The following is a 20,618-nucleotide window of genomic DNA, read 5'->3' as shown; positions in this document are numbered from 1 at the left end:
AACAAGAATATCTGAAGCACCTATCTTGAGAGGACCAAATTGGAAACTCCCTTTCCATATTTCTACAGATGCTTCAGATACAGCTCTAGGGGTTGTGTTGGGATAAAATGATTTAGTTCCTTATGTCATTTACTATACCAGTAAAAATTTAACTCCCACTGAGTTGAACTATACTGTGACTGAAAAAGAATTCTTAGCTGTTGTTCATGCAATCAATAAGTTCAGACATTATATAACAAGCTATGAAACTTTTATTCATACTGATCATTCTGCAATTAGATATCTAATGAACAAACCCATTACTAATGGCAGAGTTACAAGTTGGCTCCTACTTTTACAGGAATTCAATATTACTGTGTTAGATAGACCAGGGAAACAAAATACAGTAGCTGATTTCTTGTCTAGGATTCAGAATACTAAAGAAGAATCTCCTGTAGAGGATAAGTTTCCTGATGAATATTTATGTGCAGTAACTACTAAGACCCCTTGGTATGAATATATAGCTAACTATTTGGTTACAGGGAAACTACTTCCACATTTATTTCCTGGTGAAAGAAAAAAGGTTATTCAGGAGAGTTCAAGATATTCATGGATTTCTAACGAATTGTTTAAAACAAGGCCAGATTTTGTGATCAGAAGATGTGTTAGGGAAGATGAAATGTCTGATATTCTCAAAGCATGCCATGATGAACCATGCGGTGGACACTTTGCTGACAAAAGGATAGTCTATAAAATCATCTCTTTAGGATATTATTGGTCATCCCTCTTCAAAGATCCAAAACAATATGTCAAAAGGTGTGACAGCTGCCAAAGAGTAGGGAAACCTACCCTCTAAAATGAAATGCCATTACAGTCAGAGGTACTCATCGAACCCTTTGAAAAATGGGCTTTAGACTTCATTGGACCTATTAATCCACCATCTAAACAAAGAAAGTATATATTGGTATGTACTGATTATGTCACTAAATGGGTAAAAGCCAAAGCATTATTTTCTGCTACTGAGCATTCAATTGTTAGTTTTCTTTATGAGGATATTTTTACTCACTTTGGTGTTCTAAGAGAAATTGTGACAGATCAGGGAGGTCAATTCACATCCAAACTGGTGGAGAAGCTGATGGAAGAATACAAGGTCAAGCACAGAAAATCTACTCCTTACCATCCGCAAGCAAATGTTCAAGTGGAGTCTACAAACAAAGTTATTGAAGGCATCATTACCAAGACTGTTCATCTACACAGAAGAGATTGGGCAAAAAGGCTTCCCGAAGGCTTATGGGCCTACAGAACTACATGGAGGAATACAACAGGACATTCTCCCTATGAGCTTGTTTATGGGAAAGAAGTCCTGCTCCCCATTGAGTTCCAAGTTAAAACTTTCAAGATGACAGTTCAGTTAGGAATAGATCTATCAGAAGCCCAAAATCATAGAATGGAGCAGCTGAATGAATTAGATGAGATCAGACAAGAAGCAATCCTAAGAACTGATCTAGTTCAATATCAAAGAGCTAAATGGCATGACAAATACATCAAGGAGAAAAAGTTTCAAGAAGGAGATTGGGCATTGCTATTTGATTCTAAGTTCAAAGATTTAAAAGGTAAATTTCATACTCATTAGCTTGGGCCATATGAGATCGACAAAGTCTTTAGCAATGGAGCGGTAAGAATCAAAACCATTGATGAATATCAAACTCCTCTTATTGTGAATGGTCACAGATTAAAGATCTATCATAAGCCACTTTCAAAGTAGGAATTTGTCAAAATATTTCAGGATAATTCTGCAATAAGGCTGGTGAAGAAGAATCCTTCTTCTCCACTAGCCTAGTCCTTGTCCTTCTCTGTTTAAAAAAAAATAAAATAATAATAATAATAATAATTGTATAAGCATGAAAACCAATCACTGATTGGCAGTGTTATACAGAAAATACAGGGCGAAAATCAGAAACTTCTGACGCCTTATATTTTCCAAATCTAACGCCCTATATTTTCCAAAAAAAAATCCCTCTCATTTCCTTCATAGTTTCATGTCACTCCACTTCATCTCACTTCACTTCACTTCATTTCATCTCATTTTATCATCATATTCCGCCAATAAAAGTCTTTTCATGACCAGTTTTCATTCACTCAGTCATCATTCATCCATCTCCATTTAGTCATATGATCACTGTGTCAGTTTCTGCAGCTAAAAACTGATTCCGCAGCTGATTGTAGATCCCACAGCTAACACTCTGTATTTCAGCACTGACAGTCAGATGTTAGCCAAATAATAATAAGAACCAAAACCAGGTATGACAAAGGAAATATTTTGAAGATATAAAGTACCTAAAGCACCAACAGGAAGCAGCCAATCAAAAGGTCAGTGGACGGAAGTGGTAAGATTCTAAGGTATGATCAAAGTTCATTTCAAATAGGATTTTAAAGCACATTTTATATAGTTATGAAACCACCAGCTCCATTATATGTAACGATTCGCCTTGATAGCTCTCATAACCGCTCCATGACCTTTACATAATTCCACTATGAACTTTTCATTAATTTTTAACGGCCTCATGATCCGTCTCCGAATTTAACTCGTGTTTAAATGTACTTTGACATTCCACCTGTTGAGCCGCGTCATTATGAGGATGTAATCGGTTTGATCACGGCTCTTTCCTGCCGCACAAATTCCGCAGCCATTTTATGAGCATGCTCCACAGCCGTCTAGTTCAAAGCTCTGCCGGGCTCACTCTATTTCCATACTATCCCATTGAAGTTGCATTTGCCCTGTTCACATAAGCCTGCGCTCCGTGAACTCATTCTCGCTACCTATTCTCTGTTCTTCCGTTTACAACTACTTGTTTTTCTCCACAGTCCTTCTCCATCTCCCGCTAACACAACCGTTTCACCTCTGTCAGTCCATTACTCACAGTCCATCACTCACAGACGTATTTTTAAGGCAGAGGAAGAAATGGGCCTACTGGTGCGAACAGAGCCGGACGGGCCTAACTTCATGGAGGGTTACCCACAATTGAAAAATGTATTAAGGAAGGCACGGTGGCTGCAGTTCATCCGGAAATTCAGAGGTCACAACAAAGAAGTTACGAAGACATTTGCAAGGTCTTTTGATGGCGTGGAAGTTGAGGTTGGAGATCTTAAATTCTCAGTCACGGAGGCATCTATCGCGGCAGCAACGGAACTCCCACAGGAAGGGGAACGGTGGTTCAAAAACAAAATTTTGATGAGAAGGCCTGGAGGATTATGTTGCGTAACCCAGGTATGGATATAACTGTCTTCAAATGTGGAATCCCTGTTACTGCTCTAGAGGAAAAGTGGATTAGTTTATTATTAATAATCCAGAAGTTTATTACATGTAAAGGACGGTTTGGGTCCATGTACATGTGCCACACCCAGCTGCTAATGATTTTTCTAGAAAATCAAACTATCAATTTGCCCTATTTTTTGTTGAATAGCCTGAAAAAGATGTCCACAACTGTACAAAAGAACTTGGATGACATAGAGCCCCACCTTTACCATCATGGCCTTGTCAAAATTTTGATTGAAAAATAGTTGAAGGAAAGAAAAGATACTTGGGAACAGTTTTTGATTCGAAACTTCTTTCAGGACCCACCTGAAACTATTGAAAGTAGCTCAGCAAGGAAAAGTAGGAGAAAGAAAACAAGTGTGAACATTCAGGACACTCCTACTAACATAGCTAAAGACACTAGTAAGGAAAAGAAGTTGTCTGAAAGTAGGAAGGAAAGCACTGAGAGTAGGAAGAAAGGGAGACAAAAAGGGAAAAGAAACATTGAAGTTGCCTATCAAACCCCAGAACCTTCCTCAGGGGAAGATCAAATACTCTCTGAAGAATAATCTACCTTAGGGAACAATCAGCTGCAGCAAAGAGGAAAGGGAAAGAAAAACAAAGTGTGGAGAAAGGGGACCCCAGCTCACAGAATCTAAAGAGGAGCTCCAGACTTGAAGGAAAACTGAGGAAAGTACAAACTAAAGTGGCCCACTTCATTGACTTAGGAGAAGAAACAACAAAACAGTCTCCAGTGATCTCTCCTGGCCGTAGCCCACCACATTCTCAACCAAATATTGAGACCAGTCCTCCAGATATTGAGATTAGAGTCGTTGGAGAACACTGCCACAGATCCAGGTACTTCATCTACCCAGCCTAATATAGTACAGGAAGCTCTAATCCAATCACTAAAACAGGAAGTTTTTGAACTGGAGGTCTTGAATAAACACATCAAAAGAGAAAATGAAACATTGAAGGAACAAAGTAGGTTGGATAAAATTATTCACGACAACACCATGTTGCATCTTGGGCTGTGGCAGAAGAAGAATAGGAAATTGAAGAAAAAGAGCAGGAGGTTGAACAGAGCCCTTATCAACCTCAAATTCAGGTGCCTAATGAAAAAGCCTAGGATGACAGTGGTACCAAGAAAGAAGAGAAGAAGGCTCGATGTGTTAGTAGAGGTCTCAGAACACATGAACTGAAGGGAAAATGGTCAAAGTTTTTGTTGCATGGGGACATGCAACACCTTCACAATGGGGGTATGTTGAGCCCTGAAACTAGATCTCTCCTACACACTTTCCTAGACTTTTTCCCCTCACTAGTACCTCATAAGCTATCAAAGATCATTACATATTGATTCTAAAATAGCATTTAAGTGGTTTTCTAACTATGTTTTTGTGTTTGCTATTTGACTTAGATTTTGCTCATTAGTTGCAGAATGTAGCCACTTTCCGCAGTTGATTCGACTTTCCGCAGCTGTTTTTGTTGATCTCTAGGTTACAGGTGTCATCAAGCAAAACGAGGCATGTGGGCAGTTCAGGAATGATCTGGACATGGATCAGGTCCTATTGGTTCAGCGAAATTCGCAAAGGAAGCCCTTGGTCAAACGGTGGTCAAACGAAGAGTTCTACGGCAAACAAGTCTCTGTTTTCAAACACGTGAAGGGTCCAAGACCATTCCTAGATTCATGGGTTCATTTTGACAGCTGTAGACTGCCTCCACGACGCAAATCCAACAGCCATTTTTTAATAGATTGAATGATCTTGGCAACCATCATGCTAAGCTCACAGATGTTGTCTTTTTACATGTCCTCTGTTGAAGGTGTTTCATAAGAAAACAGTTATGTAATTTCCCTTATAAATAACGCGTTTGCAAACGCATAGAGCTAGTTAGTTTTTGATGTCGTTTCGCTGTTAGTCATTGTACTGTGCCGTGAATTGGTTCTGCTGTTGTAACGAGAGGAGTCTTCCTCTGTTTTGCAATATAACAAGACTCTGTTTTATATAACTGTGTGAGCATAATTCCAGACTAATAGCGTGTTGACCAAGGCCGTGTAGAGGGCCCCTGCTGGCTGAGGTTTTGTTTTCTTTATTTCTGTAAAGTTTTTATGTGTTGTTTCCTTATTTCCATTGCACATATTTCATAGTTTGTTCATATGTGTATATTTCACAAGTTAGTTATGATGTTAACGTTTCATTCCTATACATGATTTTTCAAGCACTGTATATTGTTGCTAACACTGATCAGTGTGTGTTTCAGGATAGGCTAGGCCCGGGCATTTTCATACAATTTTTACAATAACTAGTGACATGAGATTAGCCTCTCTGCTGACTTTGTTTTTCTTAGCTTTTCAATTTCAGTTATGCTTTGATTTCAGTCTTATTCATTTTCTTTGTTAGTTAGTTTAGATATCAAATTCTTCATGTCATTGACATTATCTCCAGAGCCATAGCTTAACCCCGAAAAGACTACTTGGCAAGCTATCGGACTATGAATGATGTGATTTGATTTTAGTTTTATTTTTCTGCAATTAGATATCAATTCCTCATATCATTGACGTTATCTCCAAAGCCATAGCTTAACCCCGAAAAGACTACTTGGCGAGCTATCGGACTATGAATGATGTGATTTGATTTTAGTTTTATTTTTTTGCAATTAGATATCAATTCCTCATGTCATTGACGTTATCTCCAGAGCCATAGCTTAACCCCGAAAAGACTACTTGGCGAGCTATCGGACTATGAATGATGTGATTTGATTTTAGTTTTATTTTTCTGCAATTAGATATCAGTTCCTCATGTTATTGACGTTATCTCCAGAGCCATAGCTTAACCCCGAAAAGACTACTTGGCAAGCTATCGGACTATAAATGAAGTGAATTGATTTTACTTTTATTAGTTTGCAGTTTTTGATTTGTTTGAGTGCAGTAGCTTAACTTATTTTTTTCTGTATTTAGATAAGTAGCAGAGATAGTGATTTCATGATCAGTAGTTCATTATTTGTTTGATTTGAATAGCAGCACATTTCCATTCTTGTTCAAGTACTAATTTCATTACTAGTATGTTTTAAGATCTTCTGAAGTGTTAAGTTCTGGAAATCATTATAGAGGACATAATTGCCTTAAAATCTATATCCATACTTGCCTTCTAGAGTATTCTTAAAACTCAGGGATAGGATTTCCATTCACATTAGGAGATAAACGAAGATAAAACCCCCAAAACAAAATAAAAATTGAAAACAATAAAAAGTAAGAAAGATGTTGTCTTGCACATATAGTGCGCTACGCTTCATCAGTTTACGACTCTCGGATTGATAATTAATGTAGCAATTTAGGACATACTAAATTGACTAAACAGGTATCTGGTATATAGACAGTAGAGTGTTAGCTCACATGGTAGGAGTTAGAGAATATTTGTCTAGCTAAAAGGAGGAGCATATGTACTTCGAGATTACGATGGGAAACAGAACGAAGTGTACTCCAGTAAGGAGAGGTACCATCAATTTTCAGGAGTCAGGAGCAAGTATTAGCACTACAGATGTACTACATGTACCAAGACTGGGTATGAACCCGATTTTAGTGTCCAAGTTACAACATAAGGGATATGATATCTACTTTGTAGGGAAGAAAGTGTTAGTCAAACACTCGAGCTGGAAGAGGGTGAGACGTATTGGAGTTCGAAGCAACAAGTTGTACAGGTTGCAACTCGACTCTCCAATGGCATTGATAGGCAGTTACAGCAGTAGTGGGGAGGAACTAAATTAGCTATAGCATAGGAGAATGGGACATCTACACCATGGAGCATTCAAGATGCTCAGGGAGACAGTAACAGGGATTTCAGAACTTGGCATGGAACACGATGATGTGTGCAGAGGATGCATGATTGGGAAGTTTGCTAAGGCAACATTCCCAAGAAGTGATAGCAGGCAGCTGGCGTGTTAGGACTTATACATTTAGATATTTGTGGCCTGATGTCCACTAGAGCTCTCAGTTGGGTCGAATAATTCATCACCTTTATTGATGATCATTCCAGGAAAACCTAGATCTACTTCTTGAAGACCAGGGATGAGGTCTTTTCAATCGTTTCAGGGAGTTTAAGGCTCTTGTAGATAATGCAACAGGGAACAAGATCAAGGTGTTTCGCTCAAATAATGGTGAAGAGTATATTCATAAAGATTTTACAGATTTTTTGCGAAGGAAGGCATCAAAAGAGAGTGGACAACTCCTTGCAATCCATAGCAGAATGGGGAAGCAGAGAGGAAAAACATAACTATAGTTAGGGTTGCAAAAGAAATGTTATATGACCAGGATTTGCCCAAGTTTTTGTGGGCAAAGGCATGTAACGCAAAAGTGTATATTCAGAACAAGACTCCTCATAGAGCATTAGGGAAAAAAACACTAGAAGGGGTCTTCACAGGGAAGAAGCCAGAGTTTAGTCACTTCAAGATCTTTCGTAACGTTGCTTATTGCCACATGCCAGATGAGAAGCACACCAAATTGGATCAGACAGCAGAGAAGTGGTTTCTCGTTGGTTATAGTGAAACCACCAAGGCATACATGATCTACATTCCTAGAAATAGGAAGATTGTAGTGAGACAAGACATAAAGTTCATTGAAGATTGAGCTTTCAAGAGATCTCGTGAGATACCTGTAGGTGATTAAAATCAACCAGGTGAAGCTCCATTGGTCCAACCACAGGGGTAGCCAGTGGGACCACCAATGGGACAGTGAAAGGGATCCAATATAGTGACCTGTACTAGCATTTTCTCGGGTGTAGGGGACCCAATGAGATCTCAGGAGATGGAGTAGCAGAGGCAAGATGAGCAGGGGCTAGTTGAACCTCCTGAACCAATAGAGAAGTTTGTCAGACATTGAGAGATGTAGAGGATCTCGTTGGAGTTCTTAGAACGAACAAAAGAGAGCGCAAGAAACCTGATAAATATCAAGCATTGGTAGCTCAGGTTGCAGAACCTTCCAGCTTTCAGGAAGCGACACAACATCAGGTGTGGGTAGATGCCATGGTAGAAGAATACAACTCTATCATGATGAATGATGTTTCAGAGGTGGTGCTAAGGCCTAAGGACAAGTCAGTTGTAGGTTTTAAATGGATCTACAAGATCAAGTATGTTGCAAATGGCAGTGTGGAGAAATACAAGGCTAGGTTCGTGGCAAAGGGGTAACACAGAAAAAAGAGATAGATTATGAGACCTTCGCCCCAGTTTCTAGATACACTTCTATTTAGTCAGTTATATCCCTAGCAGCCCAAATGGGATGGAAAATTCACCAAATGGACATCAAGAAAACATTCTTGAATGGGGTGAGAGAGGAAGAGGTGTACATAGAACAACCAGAGGGCTTCAAGACTCATGAGAGGTGCACTCATGTGTGTGGACTAAAGAAAGCTCCATACAGGCTTAAGCAGGCTCCCAGAGCATGGTATGGTCGAATTGATAGCTACTTGCAGCAGATGAGATTCATCAAGAGTGACATTGATTCAAACTTTTAATATTTGATGGTAAAGGGTGAGCCACTCATCCTAGTATTGTATGTGGATGATCTCTTCCTTACAGGATCATCAGGGCTCATAGAAGTTTGCAAGAGGAACCTAGCAGCAGAATTTGATATGAAAGATTTGGGGATGATGCACCATTTCCTAAGATTGGAAGTGTAGCAGAAGGACGGACAGATTTTCCTTAGGCAATGAAGATGTGCTATAGATATTCTGAAGAGGTTCAGAATGCAAGATTGTAGACCCATGTCTACACCCATGATCACCAACTGGAAGAAGAATGATGTGTCAGATGACAAGGATGTTGACCCCACCTTTTATAGACCACTCATCGGTTCTATCATGTATCTGGTCAACACTAGGCCAGATATTTGCTTTGCAGTCAATACCCTCAGTTAGTTTATGGTAGAACCAAAGAGAGTACACTGGGTAACAGTGAGACATAGTTTGAGGTATGTGCATGGCACAATCAAGTATAGGTTGAGATACACCCAAGGGGATAGCATCAGACTATGGGGATTCACGGATGCAGATTGAGCAGGCAATTTAGTGGACAGGAAAAGTATCTATGGGTATTGCTTCAACGTTGGATCAGGAATGGTTTCTTGGTGTAGAAGGAAGCAAAAGTCAGCAACACTGAGCTCTGCTGAAGCAGAGTATATGGCAGCAAGCACAACTACGTGCGAAACTATATGGATTTGGAAGTTGTTGGTAAGCTTGTTCACGCAGAGGATGGAGGCGACCAGTGTCTACTGCGATAATCAGAGTTGCATTAAGCTCTTTGAGAATCTAGTGTTTAATGACAGGTCAAAACACATAGATATTTGGTTTCATTTCATCAGAGATTGCGTGCAGCGTGGAGCAATCCAGCTACAGTATATTCCCACAGATAAGCAAGTTACTCACAAAAGCTCTAGGTAGAGCTAAGTTCATCTATTTTAGAGAACATATGGGTAGGATGGAGAACTCATTTTTGTAGTAGGGACAGTCTATTTTGGATGCTTCTCAGTTGCAATTGTTGCAGCTGTAGCAGTAATAGATGAGAGAGAGTTACAATCAGATGCAGAGATGGTAGCAGTATGGCAATGTCAGTAGCAGCACATATATAGCGTCAGAGTTGCGCAGTGGTTGGTGGGCAGTATCTAGACATCAATAGCGTGACAGAGCGGCGATACAGAGACAGATCGTTGTAGTAGCAGTGGTGTAGCGCTAGAACACCTTCTTCGCTAAGAGGGACTGTTAGTTTTTGAACCATCGGAGATGTTCTAACCTTGAAACTTAGTGGATAGGCTAAAACACATGAGTTCTTCATAACCCAAAAATATTTTCTGGAAATTCCACATATAAGTGTCTCAATTAGATTATTAGCCTATTTTTAAATATTTCCCAAATCCAAACTCAGGAAATCTGATTAATTAATCAATATTAAGTTTACGAGAGATTTTTCGACGTAAATCACATGATATTTCATTTGTCGACGCGTTTCGAACCAACCAATGTGGTTCATCGTCAGGACAAGTTGAAGAATTAGATCAAGCTTTGCATGTTAAATAGTCAGAGCAGAACCTCCAACGGCTACAATTCTTGATCGGGCAACGACTATATTGACCAATGGCTAAATTTGACTGGGGATCAGTTAGTTAGACCAAGGTCATAAAAATAAGTTAATTTAATATATTAAATTGGAAGATGGTTATATTAAGACAGAGGGACATATGACCTCACCTTTAATTTATATATATATATATATATATATATATATATAATTTTAAATGGTTGTTAAGTCAATAGTTAGTTATAAAAGGTATTAAGTATTTAATAAATACATATAAAAATATAAATATTAGAATAAGAAAATAATATTAAGTTAATTTTATCTAATTGTTAAATTAATCAATATTAATTGAGATACAGTATGAATCATCTACAAACTCACACAGATTGACTCTGATATATGATCTTGGCCTTTGATTAAGTTTTAATCTTCGTCGTTGGAGGTCCAAAAGAAGATTATAAGAAGAAGTCGATGGGTAGATGAACACACAAGTGCAGACACACAGTGATCTAGGCAGATCGATTTTCCAGTAGCAGAGTGATTCAGCAGGAGGATTAGAGCCAGAGATCGAGTAGCAAGTGGCAAAGGAGTGAAGCAATATTTTGGTGGAGGTTTCCAGTGTCGGAAGAGTCAAATTGAGGGAGTGTGGGTTTGCCCAGAAGGACTACGCAAGGATTGCGCAAGCAGCAGCAGCAGAGAAGTTCGATCTAGCTAGAGGAGCAATCAATTCAGTAGTTGGTGGACCAGTGAATTAGTTCTAGAGCCAGAGAGAAGTAGAGTTGTAGATTTCAAAAGTTTTTGGAGGAAATAACAGCAAGAACTACGCAAGCACTACGCAAAAGTTGACGCAGAAGGAAGTGTGAATTGTTGAGGGGCCAGTTTCAGGAGCTGAAATCAACTGTGGGGTGAGGAAAAATCCTCACAATAATTTTTCCAATGATTCTCTCAGATTGGATTGCCAGTTTGGCATCGAAATTATTCTACTCATATTTGCTACTACAGATTAATAATAAAACCCTCATTTGTTGCACCAGTTTTCTTGCATTGTGTTTTTTCCGGGATAATTGTCCAAAAATAACGGTGTTAAAATTCTTGGGTGTGTGCTAGAATTTCTTAGTTTCCAGCATTTTATTTTCCACATAATTTTTATGGTGAAAATTGTAGTTGTGATTTTATTCATTATTTTTCGTAGCAAATAAACTGCATAATTAAATTTGCAGTTAGGAGAATAATTTCTAGTTGCTGCAATAGATGAAATTTCACAGGTCACCTAAGAGCTAGGGCTATGACTCCACTCAGTGTCAACTACTCGAGCCAGGTACATCCTTCATACCATACATGAAAGAGCCAAGGTACCAAACCCATCAACGTCCAACCTCCAGGCTCACACACTCCATCAGGTTGCGCCCAAGTGGTACACACCCTTCTCTGCACCCTCACTCCCTCGAGTCTCGTGCCACCACCTTCAGGGCATTTAACTGTCGGAAAAGGATGTTCTCGACTCTATGGCTCTAGGAGCTCTTGCTGCCCTCCTGAGACTCCAAGTACCCTCTAGGCTCTCGTGTCAAACCCCTCCAACCACAAAGCTCACATCCCCCATCAACCTGCGCCCAAGTGGTGCACACCCTTCTCTACACCTGCAATACCTCAAGTCTCATGCCATCACCTATAGGGTGTCTTATTGTTGGACAGGGGTGGTCCTCTAGGGCTCCAGGAGTCTTACTGCCATCCTAGGTATTCACTATCTAACTGCCTGATCCCTCTTAGGGGAGAATACCCCTTTTATAGCCATGTTTCTCTCTTTTTATTATTATAATATTATAATATACATTTTCATATAGATGCCTTTTCTTGCCATGGATTCTTGGCTTCCCAAAATCTTTTCATCTGGGTCTGTCCACAACCATTATGTGTTTATTACTATGCATAAATTAAACATACTTGCCACACTTATGCTTTCCAACCTTATAGCATATAAAAGCATATACACATGGGCATCTCGGCCCCGACACATAGACACACACATACACATGGGCGCACCGCCCAAAAGAAATTCTCAGCTTACTAGCCTAATTAATTTTTCCCTAGCTCACCAGCCTAATGATCATGGTCCTCAGATCCATTACATAGGCACACCAGCCTTAACCATATATATAACTTGGCTCCACTGACCTAACATGTATATATATACAGAGGCATACAAGCCTCAATGAATTACAGTCTAACCAGCCTATTCCACATTCTGGCTCACTAACCTAATGTCACCTATACTTGCGTATCACTATCCAGGGGATCCTGATTGGGGTGTTACATTCCCCTCCCTCTTATTTATGCATTGTCCTCAATGCATTAAATTACAGTCAAAACATGCAAGAACTGTTGTCTCATGTGATTTATCCTCCCTTCTTTCGTGTTCGCAGTCAGTATATTGTAGGTGCATTGTTCATATGCTATGCCGATGTCTTTATTTCAGGGCATCCTCAATTTCCTGTGCATAAACAAGATCCATAGGTTTTTATCATGCCCCACATTGAAGGGCATGCAGCCCAGTACAATAACCACTATACCTGATAAGACATGAAATCAAATAGGATTAATGCCTGCAATAATTAATTCACGGACATACTCTGCTCCAAATGAGAAAATACAACCATATAATACACACTGCACAGTTGACAGCAAGAAATATTCTCAAGATAAAACTTTAGTGAATAATTAAGGCACATTCTGCACATTAGTGCCCTGTCATTGTTCTTTCTTGAACAGAGAATCCTCCATATAACACATGATTAGCAGCAAGAGGTTAACTCTCAAGGTAACATGACAATCAATGAGCAAACCACATCAGGCATTTAAGCGCTTCCTCAATGAGCACTACTCTTGCATATAACATTACTGTTGTTTCCATGATTTGCAATCCTGATTTTAGGTTGCAAAGCCTCGATGTGCTATTTTCCCAGTCCTCAATCCTGGAAATTTTGAGTAATCCAGACTAACTTAGATATCCAAGAACTCTGTTCAAATGTTGGAAATTCATTTGAAATAGACACCTTAAAAGGCTGCCCTTTTCTGTCTAAGAACATACTTGAGTGCAAGATAATCCTCTCTCCTTGATTGCAGATAGAGAGCTCCTACACACATTGTATTGTTGAAGGTAATATGCTTAATCATCATCCAAGAAATGCACTGTTACTAAGTTTAACCATGTCTTCATAGGTATGCAGCCTTCCTATGATTATGGACCTAAGGATGTGTTGATTGCCATGCTATCTTGGAGAGAGCAAGACTATATGAATGCAGCTGTTAAGTAGGAATAATTTTCATTTTTGTTTCTGTTTGTATGCTATTGCTTATGCTCATAATTTCTGTTGTTAGTGGTGCTATTACCCACCTCTTCAAAAGATCCAACAGCCTGTCAACCAGGTCATAGCCTCTTCCATGAATGTGCCTTATGTGTAATCTGTAGATTGATGAATCACCGTCCACGGTACAAGTTTCTGTGGGTGTCTGATGATTTTATCAAACTATAAAATGTAATACCACTTGGCATCTCAGTTAGATGAAACAATTTAGGAAGCTCTGTATTCAGTTGTGGCCACCATTCAGGTAGACTGGTCAATAATTGCTGACCAATTCACAAGAATTTACTTCTTCACACCAGACTATATTTATACTTGTCAATCTGTTGTATGTTGTTCACACCCTTGTGGTCCATAATGTTCAGAGCTGCATCGTGCAACTTTACAACACAAAGCGTTGTAATGGTTTTCACCAGACCGACAGAATATGTATTGTTATTTCCTAGCTTTAGATTTAGTTGACCATAGTTTGGACATGGACGACCAAGATGAGGCCAAGGTTCCACTCGAACTAGATGTTCAAATCGGCAATCATTCATTTCCCTCTCCCAGTTTTGAATATCTTGTTGCTCAACTTATATACAATTTCCACCACTGAAACAGTCATATCCATCCACTACTTTGTTGCACCTATAACAAAAATATTGACCACAATTATAGCAAGTCATCTTGTTGCAGCTGTCTGTTTTGGAGAAAGCCATCTTGCATGATGGACATTGTTTTGCAGCACGTAGTATCTGCTTCACTATAGGCAGGTCATTAATTAAGTCATGCTTCATTTTTCTTTGCTTTGAAACTATCTGACCTGAATTTTAGCACTCCTGAATATTCATTGAAGAATATAGGAAACACATGCAAAGTGCTACAGAATAGTTGATATTTTTTTCGTCATTGTATTGCATCAACCAGGAAACTGAAATATCAACATCTGGAGATAAAAACCCAGAAATCACCCAAAACACATGTCAATGCAATAGGAAGAAGGTGCTGAACATTGAATGTGTAAAAATTTCCCACCAGAACATCTTTTGAAGAAGACATGCTATTGCTTAGGAACACCAATTTCTGTATCATTCCTTGGTTTAGCTGCTTGCACTCTCTCAGAACATCACTTATGTTCATTTGGGAAGGTAGTGCATTGCCCTAAACTGGAAATTTCTGGAACAGCTTGATTGACTGCATCAGACCGTAAAGATTAGCGCCATTCCTTATGTGAGTGAAGCAAACTTGATTTTTAACTCCATTATCTCTTGATGGCTTCTTTACATGCCTTCCATGTGCTCCTTCTGGGTTTCTAATAGTGATTATAAACTCACTAAATAGTAGAGATTCAGGCTTTGCCCCTTGAAAATTCTCAATCTCAAATTGTGAGTAGTCCTCTAACTGTGCAGCGAAGTCTATAGAATTATCATTTCCTTCAGCTCCCTGGGACCTCTAGGAGAAGGGAGTCCCCTCACCACCCATCTCTAGTTACATCTACTTTATTTAGCTGCCCCTTTATAGTCATTCATCGCATACCAAGCTTGCATAGCCCTATAATTGACATCATTGGTGACAATATGGAACACACTGTTTCATGAACAAAATGAAATTTTGCCCTTACATCAATGAAATATACAATAAATAATAAGGATGAAGCATGATGTCCATAAAATAATCTAGTAAAATCAAGAAAATCTGAAACGTAACCTTCATCAGGAGCTTCCAAAATGCTTCTTGAAATGCTTGATCCTTGACCATTGATCTTCCCATATTGTAATTCGTTCCCTTGCTTTTGAGGAAGGCATTTTCCAGAATGGTAATAAAATTACAGATTTGGAATTTTATTTTTTAGCTACTGTAACGGCCTTTATTTCATACCCAAGGCTTGCTGCACATTAAATCATACTGGGGCTGTGGCTATTCTGGAAAACACTGCAACCCTGTCGAGTGAAGACTTGCTGGTATAGTGGTGCCATGCAACTGCCTTTTACACCAGCAAATAGAAAATAGATATACCCAGAAGATGCGATGAATGGGCACATTAAATCATACTGGGGCTGTGGCTATTCTGGAAAACACTGCAACCCTGTCGAGTGAAGACTTGCTGGTATAGTGGTGCCATGCAACTGCCTTTTACACCAGCAAATAGAAAATAGATATACCCAGAAGATGCGATGAATGGTCAGCCTGAGTTTGAATAGTCCGGTGAACCTAGCAGCATCCTGACAAAGGATCATCTCCAGTGATCCTGGCAGGGCACGTTTCATCTTTTGAATTATTCTGAGGTCCTGACATGGCATGTTTCTTCTTTTTGAAGCATAAGGGGCCAGGAGTACATCATTCCTATTGATGCCACGCTATAAAGAAATCATCCAAGTTCCTTGATAAAAAAATTCCTCTATATCCATGTGAGATGGTCGCTGCCACGATTTTGTCCTTTTAAAGGATCCTTCTTTATGTTTCATATTGCTGTAGCAGTGACAAGGACGCTGCCTAGTTTGGAACAAGCAGAATTGCTCACTGATGATGCATTGACCAAGATTTATTTTTTACCTCAAAGGTGGTGCCCTCTTATAGGCATGGCTATCATCTTATCCTTTTCGTTTTTAAAACAGAATGATTGTTGTAAGAAGAATCCCAACAACGCCAATGCCTGCAGTGTTACTGTCTCTTAAGGAAATGTAAGTATGAGCAACACAAACTCAAGTCTTGGAAAATCAGAAATCGTGGATGGTTGAGCTGCTTCATAACCATATTATGGGGAATCATATGACTAGCAGTATGGCATGATTCAATGAGTTTGTGGAGTAGAAGAAATTGGAGCAAAATTCTCTTACTCCTGCCCATACAAATTCATGGTATGCAGCATAGCCCTCAGGATATCTCCAATCTAATATGTTCAAGTCCATGTATGATGTAGCTGTAGATCTTCAAATCTGAATATAAAATTTGCAAAATACCATCATATCCCATACCAAAAGGGAGTGGAGATGCCAAGATGAAGTTTTGAGATGCCTTCACAATATTGCTTGCTTCATCCTAGAAGCAATAAGTCAATCTGGAATGTGCATTTCAACTGCTGCAACAATCTGTTTAATATGTCTGTAACACATGTCCTCAAGCTTGAGTGTTGCAGTCACCAATTCAGTCATCCATTCTGTAGCAACCTTGTTGATGTGTTACTTGAAGAGAATGAATCAGCATCCGTCACTAAACTAAAATGCCAACCCAGGGCTGAATTATTGGTTTGCTCAAGTTCAATATTCCTTCTGACCTTCTCAATGACTATATATGCAATTTATGATTAAAACAACTAACATTTTTGCAGAGCATTTGATGTTTAGTGCTAGCATGGGGATTCTGTTCATTCTGTTCTTATTGCTTCCTGTATCAGCCAGATACACTTCTCTTGTAAATGGAGAGAAGCTACCAAGCAGACAACTTTCTGGATTCAGAGAAAATCTGATACATATAGCTCGTTGTTGTCTCCGTATAGTCCAGGGAATATCAGTTTCCCTGATTTCCTGCAAAGAGCATTCGGACGAAGCAAGCAAAGGCTGCGATGCATACCGGACCAGTTCGGTAATCAAAACTTGTAAAAAGCCACAGAAATTCGAGCTTCTGTAAATACAGGAAGTGGAGAATTCCTCATGAAGTTGGCAATCAACATGCCAGCTTATCCTATTCTACGATTTCTTGACACAGGAAGCGATCTAACATGGATGCAGTGCAAGCCCTGCACTATTTCTATAAGCAACCAACTTCAATCTATTATCCTTCGCGTTCTTCCACTTACGACAAGGTTCCATGCAAAAGCCTTCTTTGCAACGCGCTGCCAGAGTTTGAAAGCAAGAATATAGCTAGCAGTGAATACCAGTATACGTATGGCGATTTCTCAATTACTGTGGGGATTTTCTCATACGAGACCTTGACATTAACTTCCAAATCTGGAACAAAGCAAACATTCCCAAATATTGCCTTTGTATGCGGTCAAATAATGAAGGCAACGGCTTCGATCAAGGAGCCGGGATAGTGGGCTTGGTCCCCTCTCGTTAATTTCACAGCTCTCTGCTTCAATGTCCAGGAAGTTTTCTTACTGTCTGATAACAATCGAGGATTCCCAGTCAAAAACGAGCCTCTGATGTTTGGAGAACCTGCAAGATTGAGGGCAAGGTGTCGAGTTCGACTCCCATTGTCCAAAACAATCAAGAATCAACCTTCTATAATCATTCTCTGGACGACATCAGTGTTGTCGGAAAATTGTTGAATATCATGAAAGATACTTTCAGCCTTCAATCTGGTGACCCTGGCGGCTTTGTTATCGATTCTGGGATAACAGTAGCATACCTCAAACTAGCCGGTTATGATGCAGTGAAGCAGGAATTGAATTCTCTAATTAAGCTTCCTGTAGCGCATGGCTCTCAAATTGCGTTGGACCTGTGCCATAAACCGACTGCATCGAGGGGGTCTCTGCCAAAATTTCCCATTATTACATTTCATTTCCGGGGAGCGGATTACCATTGACCCAAAGAGAATTACATGGTTTTAGACAAGAGCGGTTTGTTGTGCCTTGGGATGTTGTCAAACTGTGGCATGTCCATATTTGGAATGTTCAACAGCAGATTTACCATATTACGTATGACATGGAAAACAAGCTGCTCTCCATCAACCCTTGCTAGTGCTCTCGGGAAGCAAGATGCTGCCAGCGGTCTTGCTTGCAGCAACAATTTTCTCTATCAAAACCTTATTAAGCAATGGGATAAGCTTATTCACCATTGGTTTGATACTCTAAGGGAAGAAACCCTAGAAACCTTTATAGCCAGTGGCCTTAAATACAGAGGCCCTATAGTTGCAAAATCCTGCTGCCTCCACCATCTACACTTCCAGAGTTATCTGTTGGTCCTCTTCAGAGCTTCCCTAAAACCCTTTCCGTTTTGCGGCATTGTTGAAGATTTCTAACGATCTTCTAACAGTCTTGTTCTTCAGTTATTAAATGAACTACGTCGCTATATGAAAGATATTTGATAGTTTTGGGCTCTTTCCGAGTCATTTGCACACCATTTTATGTTCTGCAAGTGTTCGAAAATTGGGGAGTTTAAAGAGGCGTCTAGCGTGAATTAGAGGGGAGAAATCCATGGAGTCAAAGAGATCCCCCTGAAAAACAAGCCGCCTAGAAGGAATATTGCTGATAAAGTCATTCTCTGCTCTGTAGATTATACCCAACAGTATTATTGCTGGTTTAAACTTATGAAGTAGGCACGAGTCTAGGCCATAGCACAAATATTATGATTGCCACAAGATGGAAGAAGCCATAGCATCTAATTATCTCTCACCAAAGCTCAAACTCTAGGCTTTGTTCCACGTTGATTCCCCTTAGAGCCCATGTTCATTGGATTATCAATATGTAAGAGTTACCCATGATGCTAAAGGCACGGCTGTCAGTTTCGAAATATTTTGAAATCATCCATCTCTGCGTTTCATGTAACATTTTCAGAGCATGCTCACGCAGCCCAATATGGCCATACCCTGCTATCAATCACATTGCACGTGAGACTGTATCTCACTCAAGGATATTGTCAAACATATCATGCCCTTCCTCTGAGATTATAAAAGTCCAAGAAATAACACCTAATTGAGGTATTTTGTTAAACAGTTTGAAGGATTACCCTGCACATTTCACTTATGTACGCTGTTGCTTGCCTGAAACCACATCCTTCCAAGAGATTTGTCAAATAGATCACGGGCAATGTCGTATTTATGAGAGTTCTCTCATAAATATTTGAATACAATGCCCTCGACTTATTTCAGCCCAGACTTTCATACCCCGCTGCAAGGCCAAAAACCCCTCATAGGCTTTAAAAAACAAAAGGAAAGGTGAATAGGTCGGTTGTACGCCTACCTGTTGCATTTTGGCGTTAGAATTGAAAATGCCTCCTGACATGGGACTTAATCATCTCATTCTATATGGCATATAAATATGCTTTGTTGACGTGATTTGTCAAATATTTTACGTTCATCCTCTCAAGAGCCAAATACCACATATACATTTCCACCAACGTGGTTTGGCTTATATTTCTGGTTATTTTACTTGTTGCAGAAGCTTGTATGTTAATAATTTCACTCCTGTCCTCTATCCTGACCCCATGCAAGTGCAGTAACAAATATGGAGTGAAATTTGCTTTTCAGCTTTGTATTTTCCTTTTAGCCCATACAACCTTAGTGTTGCAACCTAGTTGTGATATCACGTATAACGGTCACCAACTCTGTGTTATAGGGTGTCATATATGCTTAGTGTTTCCCTGTAAATGTTTGGTTTGATGAGGCATGCAAAATGGCAAGGAAAATCTTGAAAAGGAGATGAATGTAAAGTTATATAAGCAGATTTTAAAAAAGAAAAAAGATGTGTTCATGCAAACAAGGTGAGAAGACTTAATATATCTAGGCAAGAGTCACCCAAAGCATTTTTCCCAGGAACTCCAACCAAGGAAGAAGCAAATTGAAAATAATATTACAGCAAATCAATGGTTTGACTATGCAAGGCAACTCTATGAGAAAGAATAAGGGGAAGAACCTTCTCCCAAGATCAACACAACCAAAAAGCTTTTCACATTACAACCAAAAAGCTTTTCACATTACAGAAAGTAGAGACAGGAATTGAAAAGTTGAAAATAGGAAAGGCAAAGGACTTGGTTGAACTTCAAGCGGAATATCTAAAATGGGGAATGAACATTCTTGCACCGCACATCATGGAAATATTCAGCAACGTCATTCGGCAAGGATCCCCAAGAGATTGGACAACTAGTCTAGCATTACCCTTTTCAAAAGTGGAGACATTAATAATCCTTCCAACTATAGAACCATTATGATCAATCATTTGTTTGCAAAGCTCTTCAGCAGCGTGGTGGAAAATAGAATTAGTAAGTGGGTGGAAGTCAAAGAAA

The 20,618-nt window shown here is 39.4% G+C and overlaps 1 protein-coding gene and 1 long non-coding RNA gene across 2 annotated transcripts in view; one reads left to right on the top strand and one right to left on the bottom strand.

Annotated features, from left to right (window-relative positions):
• The window catches only part of LOC149161078 (putative serine/threonine-protein kinase PBL7), a 95,722-nt gene that overhangs the window by 33,462 nt on the left and 41,642 nt on the right, over positions 1-20,618 (top strand). The gene's annotated exons all lie outside the window — the stretch shown is intronic.
• LOC149161079 (uncharacterized) lies at positions 13,281-19,946 on the bottom strand. The gene is made up of 2 exons (XR_016261831.1): positions 15,385-19,946; positions 13,281-15,264 (listed from the first exon to the last, which is right to left on the bottom strand). It is a non-coding gene; the product is annotated as an uncharacterized LOC149161079 (long non-coding RNA).

This window comes from Pinus tabuliformis, chromosome 5_2, assembly GCF_031772625.1.
Source record: "Pinus tabuliformis cultivar Carrire ecotype Pingquan chromosome 5_2, CPIR1, whole genome shotgun sequence".
NCBI lineage: Eukaryota > Viridiplantae > Streptophyta > Pinopsida > Pinales > Pinaceae > Pinus > Pinus tabuliformis.
The sequence above is the reverse complement of the archived record's forward strand: the minus strand, read 5'-3'. Positions and strand labels throughout refer to the sequence as shown.